Below are 19,738 nucleotides of genomic sequence, written 5' to 3' on the forward strand. Positions count from 1 at the left end.
CATATGTTTCCCTCTCATCTGACCCTGAATTTTCTGACCCTGAATCCCCAACCATAGCCACAATTTATGCACATAGACTTGCTTCACAACAAACACAAACACAATCTGAAGCAACTTCACCTCCACTACAACAAACAACCACCATACCTTCTGAAAACCAACCCTCTGACCATCCCACTTCTGTTATCAACCCACCAATTATCTCCGCTGAACCAGAACCAGAATCCGAACCTTTAGATTTAAACCCACTTTATGCTTCATCCCAAACATCTGAACCTTCACCAGAAGCAGAATCTGAACCCCAACCTGAGTCAGAATCTGAACCTCAAACCTTGAATCTCAGCCCTCCACCTCATACCTCTGAACCAGAACCTGAACCTGAACTTTCTAAACCTACCCTTAAGGAAGCCATCATGATGATTGCAGAGGCTTCAGTTCAAAAGGTCGATTCTCTGGTCACTAACTCTGAAATCAGTGATGATCCTAATTCCGTAAGGACACACTGGAACAGAGTCATTGGCTGGATGACATCTGAGTCTTTTAGGCTGAAGAGTATCTCTGAACAAGTCAGAAATGACTACATCAGAGATGCTGAGGCAAGACTCCAGGAGAGACTTGCCAGAGAAGCTGAAGCCAGAAGGCTAGAAGAAGAGAGGTTGGCCAAGGAAGCTGAAGAAGAAGCAAAAAGGCTAGAAGAAGAAATACTTGCTAAGGAAGCTGAACTCCTAAGGCAAAAGGAAGATGAAGCCAAGGCTCTGGCAGATGCAGAAGCACAAGCTGCTGCAGAAGGTGAAGCTCAGCAGGCTCTGACTCTGGGGGAGTCCTCTTCTGTGATTCCTACGGTTCTTCAGACTCTAAAAGAACTCAAGCAAGATCAGAATGAACTCCGGGCCAGAATGGACAAGCAAGATACTGTCAACGAAAACATCCAGAACATGCTTGCTATGCTGCTTCAGAGAATGCCTCCGCCTCCGAACCCTTAGGCACTTAGGATTTATTTTTTTGCTTGCCTATTTCTTGCTTCTGTCTTCTTTTGGATCTGATGTTTTTCTTGTTCCTTTTGAATCTGATGTTTTGTTTGTTGCCTTTGTGCTTCTATCTATGAATTTCAAGTTTTTCTCTTTATTTATTTTCTCTTTACTTTTTTACTATGTCTTTTTGATTCTGACAAAAAGGGGGAGAAGTAATTATTAGCTCTGATGAAAATATTGTCTAAAACCTTAAGCATTCTGCAACATATTTTTCATATAAATAAAATTATCTAACTTGGACTTAAGAAATTGCAGAGAACTTCAGAAACCTCTTTACTTAAGAAACTCTGGTAAGAACTTCTGAACTCCCTAGCATTATCTCAGGGGGAGCTTCTGTCTATCTGATCTAATTTTATTCATGTTTCATCTGCTAATTTAAGTTGTTTTGTCATCATCAAAAAGGGGGAGATTGTAAGAACAAAAATTGTTCTACAACAGATTCCTTGATTTTGATGATAACAAAGGATGAAACCAAAAATGGCACCCTAACGAAAAGTTTCTAAGTGTGCAGGGTTCTAAAGAAAGAAGTAAGAAATCTGATGATGTCATCAGATAGAGTATCAGATCAGAAGCATATTATCAAATGATCAGAAGCTCTGAAGTAGAAACAAGCTCAAGAAAGACTAACTCTGGACTAAACAACAAGTATCAGAAGCATCTGAACAAGAAGTAAGTCCTAGAACCTCTGACTCTGAACAACACTATCTGAAGAATCTATTTATATCAACATCAGAAGCAAGATTCCAAGGTTCTCCAGAAACACAAATACTCTGATTATGGATTTGCTAATCATGAAAGAGTAACGTTGAAGACAAGTAAAGATTTTCAAATGGATTTCCTAATTGAGAAAGAGACGTTAATCTCCAATCTCAATAAAGAAAATACTACTTGTGGTAAGTAGTCATTTCAAGAAGAAAAAGTCATCCTGCATTAGCTAATTATGTGATGGCGTAACTTCATCTCAATATCCACCAGTTTCAACTACTACTTCAACTGATCTATATAAAGGATTGCAAATCAATTTTCAGCAACACACAAGCTAAGAAATCAGTAAGCCAACAAGCCAAAATTATACTGAAACACCAAGTCAAGAAAAACACTCTTTCTCTCTAAGATCTTCACGAAGCTTTTGCTTATAACGTGAAAAACTCTTGTTCTTAATATTGTAATACTTGCTTTCTTAGAAGCACTCTAGATTACATAAATCTTTCATTTATTGTTTGTTGATTTCCTCAAGTGACTTAGTGTAGTCTGTAAACTTGAGAGGACTAAGGGATTTTTCTCTTAGGCGTTGTTTGTAATCTTTCAAGATTAGTGGATTAAGTCCTTGTTGAAGGCGAAATCACCTTGGCCGGGTGGACTGGAGTAGCTTTGTGTTATAAGCGAACCAGTATAAAATCCTTGTGTGATTTTCATTTTGAAAAGCGCTTATTTTTCCAAACAATTCAAACCCCCCCTTTCTTGTTTTTCTCACCTTCAAAATTGTGAAGATTTATTAAAGTAGAGGAATAAATAGCATGCACCTTAAGTGATGAATATGCGTGTCATACGTCATGTTCATCCAAAATCCCAAGTTCTCTCCGAATCTTGAAGATTTAGTCTTGTTGTAACGCCTTGACTAATGTCACCAATAACTTTATCAATTGGATGATCTCTATGAGTTCTCCATTCTTTCGATAGATCGTTGACATTTGTATTGGGTTGTGAAACTTCTTCTTGTTGTTCCGATGGATCTTTGTTGGTATCTTTGGAAGAAATTTCTTGAGGGATTTCTATTATATCATCATCATCATCACATATAATAATATCCTCCTTGGAGGGGTTAGATTCATCAAAATATACATGCATTGATTCTTCAATTTTTAAAGTTCTTTTGTTATAAATCCTATAAGCTTTACTAGAGAGAGAATAACCAAGAAAAATACCTTCATTGGATTTTTCGTCAAACTTACCAAGATTATCTTTGTCATTGTTAAGGACAAAGCATTTGCATCCGAAGATATGAAAGTAGGCTATGTTTGGTTTTCTTCCCTTGAAAAGTTCATAAGGAGTTTTCTTCAAGATAGGTCTAATATTGACTCGATTACTTACAAAGCATGTCGTGCTTACCGCATCCGCCCAAAAATATTTTGGAAGATTGGAGTCGCTAAGCATTGTTCTTGCAAGCTCAATGAGAGACCTATTCTTTCTCTCCACCACTCCATTTTGTTGAGGAGTCCTTGGTGCCGAGAAGTTGTGAGAGATTCCATTTTCATCGCAAAAATCTTCAAAGGAAGCATTTTGGAATTCTCCACCATGGTCGCTTCTTATGGAGGCAATGGTTAGTGACTTCTCATTTTGGATTTGCTTTGCATACTTCTCAAATGCTTTGAATGCGTCATTTTTCTGCAATAAAAAGAAAGTCCAAGTGTATCTAGAGAAATCATCAACAATGACTAAGGCATAAATATTACCTCCGAAGCTCTTTGTTCTTGATGGATTGAATAAGTCCATGTACAGCAGTTGTAATGGCCTTGAAGTGGTCACTACATTTTTGGATTTGAAAGTTGATTTATGTTGTTTTCCCTTTTGGCACGCATCACAAAGTCTATCTTTGATAAACTTCATCTTGGGCAAACCAATGACGAGGTCATGCTTGATCAACTTATTCAAATGTTCCATGTGAATATGTGCGAATCTTTTGTGCCAAAGCCATGAATCGTTGTTGTTTGCCATGAGACACTTTACCTTCAAAGACAAGTCATTAAGGGAAATCATAAAATATGTTAAGGCGTTTACCTTTTAGTTTAACCTCATGTGTGACTTCGTCTTCTATCAAGCACTCATCTTTAGTGAACTTGATCTAGAAGCTCTTGTCACATAGTTGGCTAATACTAAGAAGATTGTGCTTTAGTCCTTCGACATAAAGAACATCTTTAATGGATGTGAAAGGTGGTGCACCAACAATGCCTTTGCCAAGAATCTTTCCTTTGTTGTTATCTCCATATGTAACAAAACCCTTGGCTTTAAGCTTTAGATTTGAAAATTTGTTGATGTCTCTCGTCATATGCTTGGAACACCCACTATCGAGATACCATAAGTTTGATGTGGATTCCAAGCAAGCCTACAAAACAAATTAAGTTTTGTTAGGTACCCAAATTGCTTTGGGTGCTTCATAATTAGTGCCTTTTTTACCCATACGTAATGCCCATTAGCAACACTAAAGTTTCTAATATAGCAAGCATTAGGTGTATGACCTTTAATACCACAATAAAAGCATGTTGGTTCAAAATTACTTCTATACCTAGAAGGATAAGACTTCTTCTTAACAAGGTTTTTCTTTTTAGGATAATAATGAATTGTTTTAGGTTTGTTCACTTTCTCTTGGATTGGTTGGTCACTTGCCTTAACAAAGATTGTCTTGTTTGAGCTTGGTTTTGAAAACTTTGAGTAACCAAGCCCACTTTTATCATTTGAATATCTTTGTTGGCTAAGTACACCCTCCAATCCAATTTGTCCTTTTTCGTATCTTTCAAGAACTCTTTTTAGTTGGACAATTTGAAAAGAAAGTGACTTACATTTATTGCATACAAAATTTTGTTTTTGATCACTAATCATCTTTTCTTTTTCAACTTCAAAACCTTTTTCCATTTTCTCAATTTTCTCTTCTAAAACTGAGATTTGTTTCTTTTGAGATGATATAGTTTTATACAAAATTTTGCATTCATTTAATAATTCATCTATGGCACCTTTCACATCATTATCAAAAAGCGAAAAATCATTACTAACCTCATTTACTTCATCATCGGAATAGTGTGAGGCCATTAATGCTAGGTTTGCACTTTCATCACTATCCGAGTCGGATGACGAGCTTATTTCGTTATCTTCCCATGCGACATAAGCCTTTTTGTACTTGTTCTCCTTCTTGATTTTGAATCCACTTTTCTTATATAGTTGAGGACAATCTAGTTTTATGTGGCCTTGCTTACCCCATTCATAACATGTTACCTCTTGCATTGAAGTGGAAGCTTCCCTTTTCTTGAAGTGTTTCTTTCTTTTCGCATAGAAGGAAGGTTTGTCATTCTTACTAAAAAATTTGCCTAGCCTTTTAACAAGTAACAAGAAGTTCTCATCCTCCTCCGAATTCTCTTCTTTCTCAACATATTTGGAGTCAACTTTCAGAGCGATGCTTTTGGACTTCTTATCTTGATTCTCATGTTTTTCAAGTCTTCCAAGTTCCGTCTCATATTCTTGAAGTTTTCCAAACAATGCAGCGGAAGTCATTGTGGATAGACTTTTCTTTTCTGATATTGCCGTCACTTTTGGTTGCCATTCCCTGGTTAAAGATCTAAGCACTTTAAGATTCAATTCATCATTACTTAAGGTCTTACCTAGAGCTTTTAGATGATTTGTCAAGTGCACAAATCTTTTCTGCAAGTCAAGGATGGATTCTCCGGGCTGCATTCTGAGCAACTCGTATTCTTGACTCAAGGTATTTAATCTTGATCTTTTAACTTCGGCAGTTCCTTCATGAGTTTCTACCAAGGTATCCCATATTTGTTTTGCCGTTGTGCATGCCGAAATGCGAAAGAATTCATCCATCCTGAGTGCACTTTGAAGAAGATTTATTGCCTTTTTATCATAGAGGACCTTTTTCTTATCATCATCATCCCATGAAGTTTTAGGCTTTGATGAATCGACGCCGTTAACAACCGTTGTAGGAACAAAAGGACCATTTTGGACAACATCCCATATTTCTTCTCCTTGTGCTTCTAAATGAGCCTTCATCCGAATTTTCTAGAAGTCAAAGTATTCACCACATAATAGTGGAGGCTTGTTATTGCTACCACCATCTATGAAGACTAGATTATTATTTGCGAAAGCCATTTTAGATCGTCTAGGAACAGGCTACCTATAACCTGCTCTGGTACCAATTGTAAGAACGAAGTGCGCCTAAGAGGGGGGGTGAATTAGGTTCTTTAAAATTTTATCCGGTTTTATGATATGAAGTTGATAATATTTCTGGTTTGGAAATTTATGAAAGATGTAAAGGCGGAAAGATAAATGACACAAGGATATATCCTGGTTCCCCTTACAATCCGAGAGTACTCCAGTCCCCTTACGCAGTAAGAGATTTTCACTATGTTTGGTAACTTGCACAAGAAATAACCAAAAACCAAGAACAATCCTCTTGGACCAAGAACAATCCTCTTGGATTTTCACTAAGTCAACCTATGAGAACAATCCTCTCAATGTGACTAATATTTCTTCCTAACAATCCTAGAAAGCAATGATACAACAAGTATAATTTTTGTATAAGAGTTTGAATAGATGAAATATATCGATCACTTGATTGATCTTCTCTTTCAAGTAAAACAAATCACAAGGATAGTATTAGTGCTCAATATGTATGAATATATGAGAGTGTTTTTCTGAAATATGTATGTAACAATGTTGGAAAAACATCTCAATGAAAGTTGATGTATATATGAACATTTTGGTTAAAAGTTGGTATATTTGAAGTTTGTAATTTGTATGAAAGAGGTGAGTGATAAAATCTGAAAAGTATAGTATATATAGGAGACTCTATACCCTTTAGAAAGGTTGCATATAAGTGGAACAATGCAATGGTCAAGGGAAAAAGATATGAATTCGTATGGCATTGATTAACAATGAAGAAGTGCCACTGGTTCAGGTGTAACCGGTTACCTGAAGGATGTAACTAGTTACATGGTTACGTTATGGCCCAGGAATTCAAAAACTTGATCATGTAACCGGTTACTTAAATGATGTAACCGGTTACATCATTTTGAAAATGATCAAATATAAAGGTTTTTTGCTACTGCCAGGGATGTAACCGGTTACATGATATTGGTAACGGGTTACATGACCTGAAAAGACCAAAAGAGTGTTTTGTAAAAGGGTAAGTGTTTATGGTATGTATTTGATGTTTTGGTAATGCATTTGACTAAATGTTTTGAGCACTAACAAATATCAATGCAAAGAGTTTTAGCTTGTACCCATATAAGTTGAAGATCAATAACTTTGAGTCTTTAATCTTCATGAAATTTGTAAGCAAGCTTTGATCCTTATGCAATTTGTCTTGGCTCATCCTTTTTGATATTCTTGAAATATGTTGTCTTCATCAAAATAAAGTCTTTAAGCAATTTTGGAGAAGCTTGAAAATACACCAATGAGGATATAACTCAGGGGAGTGGTTGCATCCAGATGATCAACTAGGGAGGACGCTGAAATAATAATCATCCACGAGGAAATAACTCAGTGGGGAATGAGAAAGGTTAAATTCTTTCTGCTTAAGGGGCTGACATTCTACAATCGAAAGAGGACAGACACACTGAAACTGCACGGGAGGAAAGATTCCACCATAGCAGAGGATCAGAGAAATAATGAATAACAAAGTGCAATAATGTAATAATGAAATCTATGAATGTATATGTATATGTATATGAATATATGATGATTATCCTGACTAAACGATCACAAAGGATACAAACGTCACCAATCTGAATCATAAATGCAACACTCGGCCAATCTCAACAGGAGGGAATCAACTGGAGAAAGAGAGGTAAGGGACGAACGCGAATTATCCACCTCAATGGCTCAATCCTGGCTGGGGAAAAGGAAAAGATTTGTCGAGGATCTATACCATCAACTCTGCGGGGAATTTTAGGTCAACACCATATCGAATAGGAGACAACCTTGCAGAGGACCCAGAATACTGCTCAAGAATCAGTATTGAATGAAATCCGCTGGCGACTTGAGGGGAAACAGAATCTTATGCTGGATCTATGCAAACCGCTAAGAAAATGCACCATCAAAACAAAGGAAGCAACTACAAACTCAGCAGGGGAAAACCAACAACACTCGGCTGGAGATGCTGAAATGTTATTGGCGAGGAAACAGAGATCACACCAACTGCTTGGGGAAAACCAACAATGCCTCACATTTTAGGGCTCATCTGTTCTCAGACCGCTGTTGATATTCTTGAAATTGATTGCTTTTTAAAGTAACTGCTTTTATTATTTTAAGAAAACATGATTTTGATTTAAAAATTCAATTTCAAAATGATCATCATAAAATTTAATTCTATTTGGCTGAAAGATAAATAAGAGTAGAAACAATTGGATAAAAAGCTCAACTTTATTTAATTGAATGGTAGTCTGTAAATGACAAGACTCCATAGATCTTTACAAAAGTTGAAAAATAGTAATTTACATGGAAAAGGGATACATTGAATACAATGATCACCAATCCTTCTACTGACTTTAATATCCACTGTGCTCCAGGCTTCGGTTGAAGATGAATAAGAACCAAACGTTATGCTCAAGAATGTCTTCAAGACTGAAGATCAACAGGATGCAGTTACTTTCTATAATCCCTATTTTTTTTGCATAAATTGCCCCAAGGTGGGGTACTCAATTTATCGAGATAATATCCTATTGTATGTCTCTAACTTTTTCCTGGATCGCCCTTTCGGGTTTTCAATCCACCGAGACGCTCATTTTTACCTAAGCCGCCATTTCGGGTTTTCAACTTAGCGAGCTATTCTTTTTTTAGGCGAAGTATTTCTTGACTGCATCAGAATTCACAGGACGAGTGAACTCTTCACCATCCATAGTTGTAAGAATCAAAGCAGCGTCTGAAAATTCTCTCTTAACAACTTATGGGCCTTCATAATTAGGAGTCCATTTGCCCCTAGCATCTGGTTTGAAAGATAAAATCTTCTTGAGCACAAGGTCACCTTCTCTAAACACACGAGGCTTGACCTTCTTATCAAACGCTTTCTTCATTCTCTACTGATATAACTGACCATGACACATGGCAGTTAACCTCTTCTCTTCAATCAAATTCAGCTGGTCATACCTGGTCTGACACCATTCAACTTTTGTCAACTTGGCTTCCATCAAGACACACAATGATGGGATCTCAACCTCTACTAGGAGCATAGTTTCCATGCCATAAATAAGTGAGAAAGGGGTTGTCGCTGCTGAAGTGCGGATGGACGTACGATACTCGTGCAAAGCAAATGGGAGCGTCTCATGCAATCTTTGTACGTCACAACCATTCTCTGAATGATCTTCTTGATATTATTGTTTGCACCTTTAACACTCTCATTCATCTTAGGTCTGTAGGGAGAAGAATTATGATGTGCAATCTTGAAGTCCTTGCAAAGAGCTTCCACCATATTATTGTTCAAGTTCAACCCATTATCAGTAATGATCTTACTTGGCATACCATACCAGCATATAATCTGATTCTTGGTAAACCTCACAATAACTTGCTTGGTTACATTTGCATACGATGCCGTATCAACCTAATTTGTGAAGTAATCAATAGCCACCAGAATGAAACGATGTCTGATTGAAGCTTTGTGCTCAGTCATGCCAATCATGTCAATTCCCCACATGGAGAATGGCCATGGGGAGGAAATGAAATTTAACAGTGTCGGTGGAACATGAATCGTATCTGCATAAATTTGACATTTATGGCATTTATTCACAAACTTGCAACAGTCAGATTCCATTGTCAGCCAATAGTAACCTGCTATCAACATCTTCTTAGCCATAACATGCCCATTGGAATGAGTACCAAAGGAACCTTCATGGACTTCTGTCATCAACAGGCTTGCTTCGTGTCTATCCACGCGTCTGAGAAGAACCATATCGAAATTTCTCTTGTAAAGCACATCACCATTCAGGTAGAAGTTTCCAGCTAATCTTCTCAAAGTCTTCTTATCTTTCAAAGATGCCCCAGACGGGTAAATCTGACTTTGAAGGAAACATTTGATATCAAAATACCACAACTTTTCATCTTTGATCTCTTCAACAACAAACACATGAGCTGGCCTATCAAGACGCATCACAGTCAAATTGGGAACTTCATTCCAAAATTTTACCACAATCATAGAAGCTAACATTGCAAGAGCATCTGCCATCCGATTTTCATCTCGAGGGATATGATGAAACTCAACCTTTGTAAAGAAAGTTAAAATCCTCCTCGCATAATCTCTATATGGTATCAAACCGGGTTGATTCGTCTCCCATTCACCTTTGATCTGATTCACAACCAAAGTCGAATCTCCATAGACGTCCAAATACTTGATTATGATATCAATGGCCTCTTCAAGCCCCATAATACAAGCTTCATACTCAGCCATATTGTGTGTACACTTGAAAGTAAATCTAGCTGTAAATGGAAAATGAGTGCCTTGAGAAGTAATAATCACTGCCCCAATGCTATTACCATGCTGATTAACAGCTCCATCAAATATCATGCCCCAACGGGAACCAGGTTCTGGCCTTTCTTTAAGCAACAGTTCATCATAATCTTTCATCTTCAAGTACAAGATCTCTTCGTCAAGAAAATCATACTGCACTGAATGATAATCTTCAATTGGTTGGTGAGCAAAATGGTCAGCCAAGACACTACCTTTGATTGCTTTCGGAGATCAGTATTCAATATCATACTCTGATGACAGCATCCGCCAATGGGAAATCCTCCCAGTTAAAGTAGGCTACTAAAAAATGTACTTGATTGAATCCATTTTGGATATCAACCAAGTGGTATGATTCATTATATACTGGTACAGACGCTTAGCAGCCAAGCCAATGCACAACAAGTCTTTTCTAGCATAGAATACAGAGTCTCACATTCAGTGAATTTCTTACTGAGGTAGTAAATTGCATATTCTTTCTTTCCAGTTTCGTCTTGCTGACCTAGAACACAACCCATATTTTCTTCAAGCACAGTCAAATACATGATCAATGGTCTTCCTTCAACAGGTGGAGACAGAATCGGAGGCTCAAGCAGATATTCTTTGATACTGTCAAAAGCTTTATGGTAATCCTCGGTCCAATCACAAGAATGATCTTTATGAAGAAGCTTGAGTATAGGCGCACATGTGGCAGTCATATGCAATATGAATCTTGAGATATAATTCAAGCGGCCGAGAAAACCTCTAACTTGCTTCTCAGTTTTAGGCGCGGGCATCTCTTGTATTGCTTTGACCTTGGCAAGATCAACCTCAATACCCTTCTCACTGAAAATAAAGCCCAATAACTTACTAGAACGAACACGAAATGTACACTTATTGGGATTCAAGCAGAGTTTATACTTTCTCAAATGCTGGAATAGCTTCAACAAATGCTCGACATGCTCTTCTTCATCACTGGATTTATCAATCAGGTCATCAACATAGACTTCAATCTCTTTATGCATCATATCATGAAAAAGAATGGTCATTACGCTCTAGTACGTTGCACCAGCATTCTTTAGACCGAAAGGTATCACTCTATAATAGATTGTTCCCCAGGGTGTAATGAATATGGTCTTTTCCGTATCCTCGGGTGCCATCTTGATCTGATTATAACCGGAAAATCCGTCCATAAACGAAAAGACTTTGAATTTAGTTGTATTGTCTACCAACATGTCAATGTGTGGCAGAGGGAAATCATCTTTCAGACTAGCCTTGTTCAAATCTCTACAGTCAACACACATACAAACTTTTCCATCCTTCTCCGGAACAGGCACAATATTGGCCACCCACTGGGGATACTCAGCAGTAACAAGGAAACCGACATCAATCTGCTTTTGCACTTCTTCTTTGATCTTCACTGCCATATCAGGATGGGTTCTTCTCAGCTTCTGCTTGACCGGGGGGCATTCTAGCTTCAATGACAATCTATGCTCCACAGTCTCAGAATCCACACTGATCGGTCACCATTTCCATTGAATTCCCACCATTAATCTGACGTATTTTCATCACTTTGGTAAGATTTGTGTTTGTTTATAGTTGTTTCAGAGTCATTTATCATATTTTGTTAGTTTGGTATCGCATTTAATTTTATTACATGTTTATGTCAAAAAGGTCTCTTTTACGCTTCGTTTTGGTAGTGTTATTGTTACAGGCCGTTGCACAGGTTTAAAAGCACTAATAGTGGAGTTGGGGATACTCAGAAAGGTAAAAATATGAAAATACAGCAGTTCAACAGGGGCACCCGTGTGCCACAACACTGCCCGTGTTGTTGGTCAGGCAAAGCAAGCTTGGAGAGGAAAAAAACAGAGAGTTAACACGGGCACCCGTGTGTAGGAACACGGGCCGTGTTGATGCCCCTGTAACTTAATCTGAAAATAATCATGTTGGAAAGCACACACGGGCACCCGTGTGTACACACACGGCCTGTGTTGATGGGCGCGGCTTAGAAACTTCAATTTTTGCCATGTGAATCTATTTTGCTCATTAAGGGTAGTTTGGACTTTTTGCTTTGGGAAAATCCATCTGAAACTATTAGAAGGCTTGGGAGAGAAAGGGGAAGACACTTTTTGACGTACGAAGAAAAACACTGCATTGAGAAGATTGCTACTGCGGAGGATTCGAAGACGGCAAGATTCAAGGGCTTCGACCATTGAAGATCAAAATCTCCTAGTTCTTTGTAATGTTTAATCTCAATACTATGCTTTCTTTGAACACTATGAGAGGCTAAATCCCCCTATGTTAGGGGGTGGTCCTGATTTGATCGTATGTTATGAATTTGAGCAAATGATTTCTTTATTACTATGTTACTTATTTCAATTCAACTGTGTGATGTTCTTATGCTTTTGTATCGGACAAATACAAATTGATCTATGACTATCAATAACAGGATTGTGATTGTTAGGGTTTTCACACAATTGGGTTTATGATTGCATCATCTAGGACTAGTAACTTTCATAAACCACCGCAAACCTTGATATTGTTTATGATTAAAACCAATGATTAATTGAATGGACATTTGAGTAAGAATTGGTAGTTTAATAGTTTCTTCCTTAAGGACTTAAGGAAGAACATTCTGAGGTTAGGTAATTGAATGTTTCATATGTATTAAGGAAATCTTGACTGAATTCATAACTGGTTAAATCAACCACTTCCCCTAGCATATTTTATATTAATCAATTATATTTTACTATCTGTTGTGTTTATTGTTAAATTTCCAAAACAACCAAACCATTATCTTTTTGTTCTGATAGAATCAAAGTAAAATAAGTATTTCCTACGCAATCCCTGAGATCGATACTTGGAAATAAAACTCCTTATTACTAAATCGGTAAAAATAGTACACTTGCTATTTTTCCGATCAAGTTTTTGGCGCCGTTACCGGGGATTGCCAAAATACCTATTTTAATTTTTATTCTATTGAAATTTTGTTGCTCGTCAACCAAAATTTTATCTGTGACAATCTTGTTATTCAATTCTAATATTTGTCTAACTTGTTTATGCGAGGTAAGGCCTCAGCGGATTTTTCTTTTGACGCAGATCCAGAAAGAACTCTTCGCGCTAGACTGAGACAAGCTAAGCAAGAAAAACTGGAATTAGCAGAGAAAGTAGAGGAGGAAGTTGTTTCAGTGCACTCAGAGAATTCAGATTCAGACGCGGAAACAGTTCCTGAAATCATGGCTGCAAATCCACCACCACCACCACCACCAGAGAGACTTCTCGGTGACTATGGTGGAACCAACACTCCGGGTGGTCGGATGACAATTGTTAACCAACCGGTTAATGTAGAACAATTTCAGCTGCATCCCAGTATAATTAATCAACTCGAAAGGCGGTCCTTTTCTGGAAGAGTGAATGAAGATGCCAACAAGCATCTGCAAAGGTTTTTAACTATGAGCACAACACTGAAAATGCCTGGACATAACGAAGAAGCAATAAGACTTCGTATGTTCCCAATCATTTTAGCAGATGAAGCCGAAGAGTGGTTCTATTCCTTACCTGCTGGTAGTATCACTACATGGGAGCAGATGGAAACAACATTCTTGCAAGAATATTTTCCCGCATCTGTGTCACTGAGAAAAAGATACGAGATCCTTAACTTCAAGCAGAAGGAGGGTGAGTCACTAGGAGATTCCTATAAAAGATTCAAGAGAATCCTAGTGGCTTGTCCTACTCACAACATGGATGAAACTGAGCAGATGCAAATGTTTGTTAATGGCCTTCGAATTCAAACGAGACAAATCCTTGATTCAGCAGCTGGTGGCTCAGCTAACTTTGCAACAGCCACCGACATGAAGAAGATAATTGAAGCAATTGCCTCGAATGAGCATTTGGAGTTATATGATAGGGTTTCAAGAAAATCTGCAGTTATTGACTTGAAGCTTGAAACAAACAAACAGGTGAAAATTGAAGAAGCAGTGGCTGCAGAGGTAGAGAAAAGGTTGAAAGCACTAAACATAGGTGCTCAGAAGGTGGCTCAAGTGTAACAGGCACCAAACGATGTGTGTGGCATTTGTAATGGACCATATAATACTGTTTATTGTTTTGCAACACCACAACAAATAGAAGATATCAAGTTTTTAAAGCAAAACAATCCCTACTCCAACACATACAACCCGGGGTGGAAGAATCATCCCAACTTTGCATGGAAGGATCAGAAAGGGAATGTGCAATAGCAGGTACAAGGTCAATATCAAAACCAATATCAGCAATAACAACAACAAGTCCCAAAGAAGGCAGATTGGGAGATTGCAATTGAAAAGATGGCAGCTCAAAATGAGCAATTTGAAGAAGAGACTAGAAACAATCAGAAACACACCGCCGCATCCCTAAAGAATCTCGAAGTTCAGCTGGGGCAGATAGCCCAGCAACTGGCAAGTTCTCGAACACCAGGTTCCCTACCAAGTGAAACAGTTCAAAATCCGAAAGGTCAGGAGAATGTTAATACTGTCACGACGACAGAGAAAAAGGCGGCTAAAAAGAAAAAAATTACATCACTGAGCGAGCCGACTAAAGAAGAAACTACCAAAGGAACTAAACCGGTGATTAAGTTGCCCTATCCTTAGAGAATGACAAAGAAGGAACCTAGTGAGTCAGACTTGGAGAAATTCATGACAATGTTTAAAAGGATTGAGGGTCATATGGCTTTGTTTGAAGCACTTGAAAGGATGCCCATGTACAAGAAATTCGTGGAAGAGGTAATGGCTGAAAAGAAACCAACCACTGAAGAACAGGTATCCGGTAAGGAACAATATAATGCAAACTCCCTGGAGCAGAACATTCCTAACAAACAAAAGGATCCAGGAACCGTCACAGTACCATGCACAATCAAAGAAAAAACCTTCAAAAAGGTACTAATAGATTCGAGAGCTAGTGTGAATCTGATGCCACTATCGATCTATCATTGGTTGGGTATTAATAATATCAGTGATATAAAGACCAATCTGAAGTTTGCGGATCACTCAAGAAAAGATGCATATGGTATAGCTGAAGATGTGCTGGTAACAATAGCGGACTTGACTTTTCCAGTAGATTTTGTAATCCTAGACATACCTGAAGACAATGAGGCACCCATCATTCTGGGTCGACCTTTAATGAAGACGAGTCGATGCAAGCTCGACATGGATGAGTGCACGTTAACCTTGAAAGTTCACAACAAGGAAATAACATTGAATGCTATTGAAGACCAGGAGATGGAGGAAGACACAGAATCTCAGTATCAAGTAGGCTTAATCAGGACATGAATACTATCAAAATCTCACCACTGCCAGTAGCCACCCTAAACGGAAAGATTCCTAACACCGAAAGGAAGGTTAAAAAGGAGTCGTGGCACAAAGGAGTCCACACTGATAAAAGAGACAACGTCCGAGTTATATACAAGAGGTGCAACAAGGTTTTGAACCTGAAATACCCCCCATGATAAGGGAAATGAACCGTCGAGCCATGTGACGTTAAACGAAGCGCTTCGTGGGAGGCAACTCACGTGTTTGATTTCTAATTTATGTCATTTTTCTTTTTCTTTGTGTGTGCTAAAATTTTGTTGTAGGGGAGGAGGAGAATTAGAAAGGCAAAGTCACAAACACCTCAAAATGGAAGGAAACCACACAAGTGCAATAAAACAATAGTAGTCGCTGTGAGTCCCCTTTGTATCTGGATTTAAACATTGAGGTCAATGTTTAGTTCAGGTGTGGGGGGGTTTTTCCTTTCATGTTTTATTTCGTTTTCATTTTGTTCATGTTTTCCTTCATCGTTTTTGGCTTTCGTTTTTGCTTCTGTTGTCGTAGTATTTTGTTTTTTTTACCTGTGTGTACAGAGTGATGAGAAATTGTTGGATGAATCCGGGATCGATTATAGTGGATGAAAGACACTTCTCTAACTTGTTCTATTAAGGTACCCCAGAAGTTGATGCAACCATGAAAAGTAAAAGTCAGACACAATTTGGTGACACTGGACCAAGAGAGCGGTATGGTAGAACCGAATCAGAAAAGAAACCACATGACACGAGGAGGCTTCAGAGCTTGTAAGGCTAACCAACATGGTGAGAATACAAAAGCCAAACACTAAACATCAGCATGAGAGTTCAGCCAGGTATGACTCTACCGCTCTGATTTTGCGTATGTCCTTTTGACACTTCACAGCATGACAACACACACTGAGGCAAGTTGTTTGCTTAGCCAGGGCCTTTATAGCCATCCCTATCTGTATGTTTTCCCTTCGTGAACCCCGTTGAGCCTTAGCCATTTTATTCATAATAAACCCCATGTTAACCACTAATCATTCATTTCTTCCATCACTCGGCATGATTGTTGTGAGTTACAAGATGTGCATAAAGCTAAGTTTGGGGTGGTAATCTTGAAAGATAGGGCAAGTGCATAATAAGAGATCATACAAAAAGAAGAGATTTGTGTATGTCCAAAAAGAAAAAGAAAAAAAAGAAACAAAAGAGAAAAAATGCACTTGCCGAGACTTAAGACTCTAACACCTATAAAACGCTCGCAAAGAATTGAGTGGAAAGAGACTCAAAAGAGTGAAATTAACACCCAGAGTTTAAGTGATGCACGGAAAAAAAAGAGAAAGAAAAATCACACAACATGAATGCCGAGTTCTAAACCATTTGTTATCCATTTTTGTGTTTATCCCACCGTACCCAAGCCCCGTTACAACCTAAAAGACCTCGTAGAGTGTGTGAAATCTGTTGTTGTCATGAAATTAGAATGTATTCAAATTTAAGAGTTTGGTATTGCATACTGTGCTGAGAGTGTACACACCCTAACCATGAGAGATGTTGTGAGTGTGTGAAAAAGCTTGCAGGTAACGAGGCTTCTGATGTGGAAATATGGCGAATTGTCTAAGTCGGAGATACCGGAAACTTGATTGGAAAGGAAGAACACAAATTGTGAAGGACAAGGTAGCATTATGGGAAATGAATTCGTGGGTGACCTTTGTTTGGACTCAATACATCACTTGAGGACAAGCAATGAGACAAGTTTGGGGTTGTGACCGGTCACCATTTCCATTGAATTCCCACCATTAATCCGATGTATTTTCATCACTTTGGTAAGATTTGTGTTTGTTTATAGTTGTTTCAGAGTCATTTATCATATTTTGTTAGTTTGGTATCGCATTTCATTTTATTACATGTTTATGTCAAAAAGGTCTCTTTTATGCTTCGTTTTGGTAGTGTTATTGTTACAGGCCGTTGCACAGGTTTAAAAGCACTAATAGTGGAGTTGGGGATACTCAGAAAGGCAAAAATATGAAAATACAGCAGTTCAACAGGGGCACCCGTGTGCCACAACACTGCCCGTGTTGTTGGTCAGGCAAAGCAAGCTTGGAGAGGAAAAAAACAGAGAGTTAACACGAGCACCCGTGTGTAGGAACACGGGCCGTGTTGATGCCCCTGTAACTTAATCTGAAAATAATCATGTTGGAAAGCACACACGGGCACCCGTGTGTACACACACGGCCCGTGTTGATGGGCGCGGCTTAGAAACTTCAATTTTTGCCATGTGAATCTATTTTGCTCATTAAGGGTAGTTTGGACTTTTTGCTTTGGGAAAATCCATCTGAAACTTTTAGAAGGCTTGAGAGAGAAAGGGGAAGACACTTTTTGACGTACGAAGAAAAACACTGCATTGAGAAGATTGCTACTGCGGAGGATTCGAAGACAGCGAGATTCAAGGGCTTCGACCATTGAAGATCAAAATCTCCTAGTTCTTTGTAATGTTTAATCTCAATACTATGCTTTCTTTGAATACTATGAGAGGCTAAACCCCCCTATGTTAGGGGGGAGGTCCTGATTTGATCGTATGTTATGAATTTGAGCAAATGATTTCTTTATTACTATGTTACTTATTTCAATTCAATTGTATGATGTTCTTATGCTTTTGTATCGGACAAATACAAATTGATCTATGACTATCAATAACAGGATTGTGATTGTTAGGGTTTTCACACAATTGGGTTTATGATTGTATCATCTAGGACTAGTAACTTTCATAAACCACCGCAAACCTTGATATTGTTTATGATTAAAACCAATGATTAATTGAATGGACATTTGAGTAAGAATTGGTAGTTTAATAGTTTCTTCCTTGAGGACTTAAGGAAGAACATTATGAGGTTAGGTAATTGAATGTTTCATATGTATTAAGGAAATCTTGACTGAATTCATAACTGGTTAAATCAACCACTTCCCCTAGCATATTTTATATTAATCAATTATATTTTACTGTCTGTTGTGTTTATTGTTAAAATTCCAAAACAACCAAACCATTATCTTTTTGTTCTGATAGAATCAAAGTAAAATAAGTATTTCCTACGCAATCCCTGAGATCGATACTTGGAAATAAAACTCCTTATTACTACATCGGTAAAAATAGTACACTTGCTATTTTTCCGATCACACACCAAGCATGTCTTGATAGGACCAAGCAAACACATCTGAATACTCTGGGAGAAGATCGATCAACCCCTTTTTAACCTTTGGACACAATTGAGACCCAATCTTGACTTCCTTCACATCATCTTCGGAACCCAATTTGACTAACTCAATCTGTTCTTCGAATGGCTGAATGGCTTTTTCCTGCAATGGGTTTAGAAACCAACCTGCATAATGATTTGATATTTTGATTTTAGATAAGTGAATTGTGACCAAATATTATGCATATGGACAATTATTATTTATTCAATCATGTTTTATGTGATTACCATTTTCAGGAAAGCAAAAAGTAAAAATAAAACATCATAGATGTGGGTGAATAGAATTTCATTTTATTGATGATTAATTTGAAAAAATGCCCAACAATATTCACTCCTCCCTTAGGCATAGGAGAAGGATTTTTTCTAAAAATGATAAAAAAAATTACTTAGAGTGATGGACACTAATAGGAACATCAACAGCAATCCAATTGTTGCAAGCCTTTCCATGCGTCACAAAATTGGTGCAGTCTTCCTCTTCATCACCCTCGATTATGGCAGCTGAGTGTTTTCATTACCATGAATGAACCCTCCGCTACGGAAACTCGGCTGCATATCTTCAGCTTTGAGATAAGACAACCCTCGCTGAAATCCCAATCCGACTCGATTCTTATTCTCGGCGACCTCTACCATGCGGCCCCACTGATTTGAACTTCCATCTTCTATAATTTTCTGAGCGTATTTAAAAGAGGACATGGGTGCCCCAGTTTTTTTCACTTCAGCAATAGATAGAGCTTGGAGCGGAGTTCCAACCTCATCCTTAGCTTCCACATACGAAAAAGACGACATGTGACTTACCAACAACGCCTTCTCTCCACCAACAAGGAGAAGCTTTCCATTCCTCACAAATTTTAACATATGGTGCAGAGTGGATATCACAGCTCCAGCCTCATGTATCCATGGCCTTCCCAATAAGCAAATGTAGGTTGGGTGGATATCCATCACTTAAAAAATAATTTGGAAATCACTCAGACCT

The sequence above is a fragment of the Lathyrus oleraceus genome, chromosome 7 (assembly GCF_024323335.1).
Source record: "Lathyrus oleraceus cultivar Zhongwan6 chromosome 7, CAAS_Psat_ZW6_1.0, whole genome shotgun sequence".
In the NCBI taxonomy this organism is placed as follows: Eukaryota; Viridiplantae; Streptophyta; class Magnoliopsida; order Fabales; family Fabaceae; genus Lathyrus; species Lathyrus oleraceus.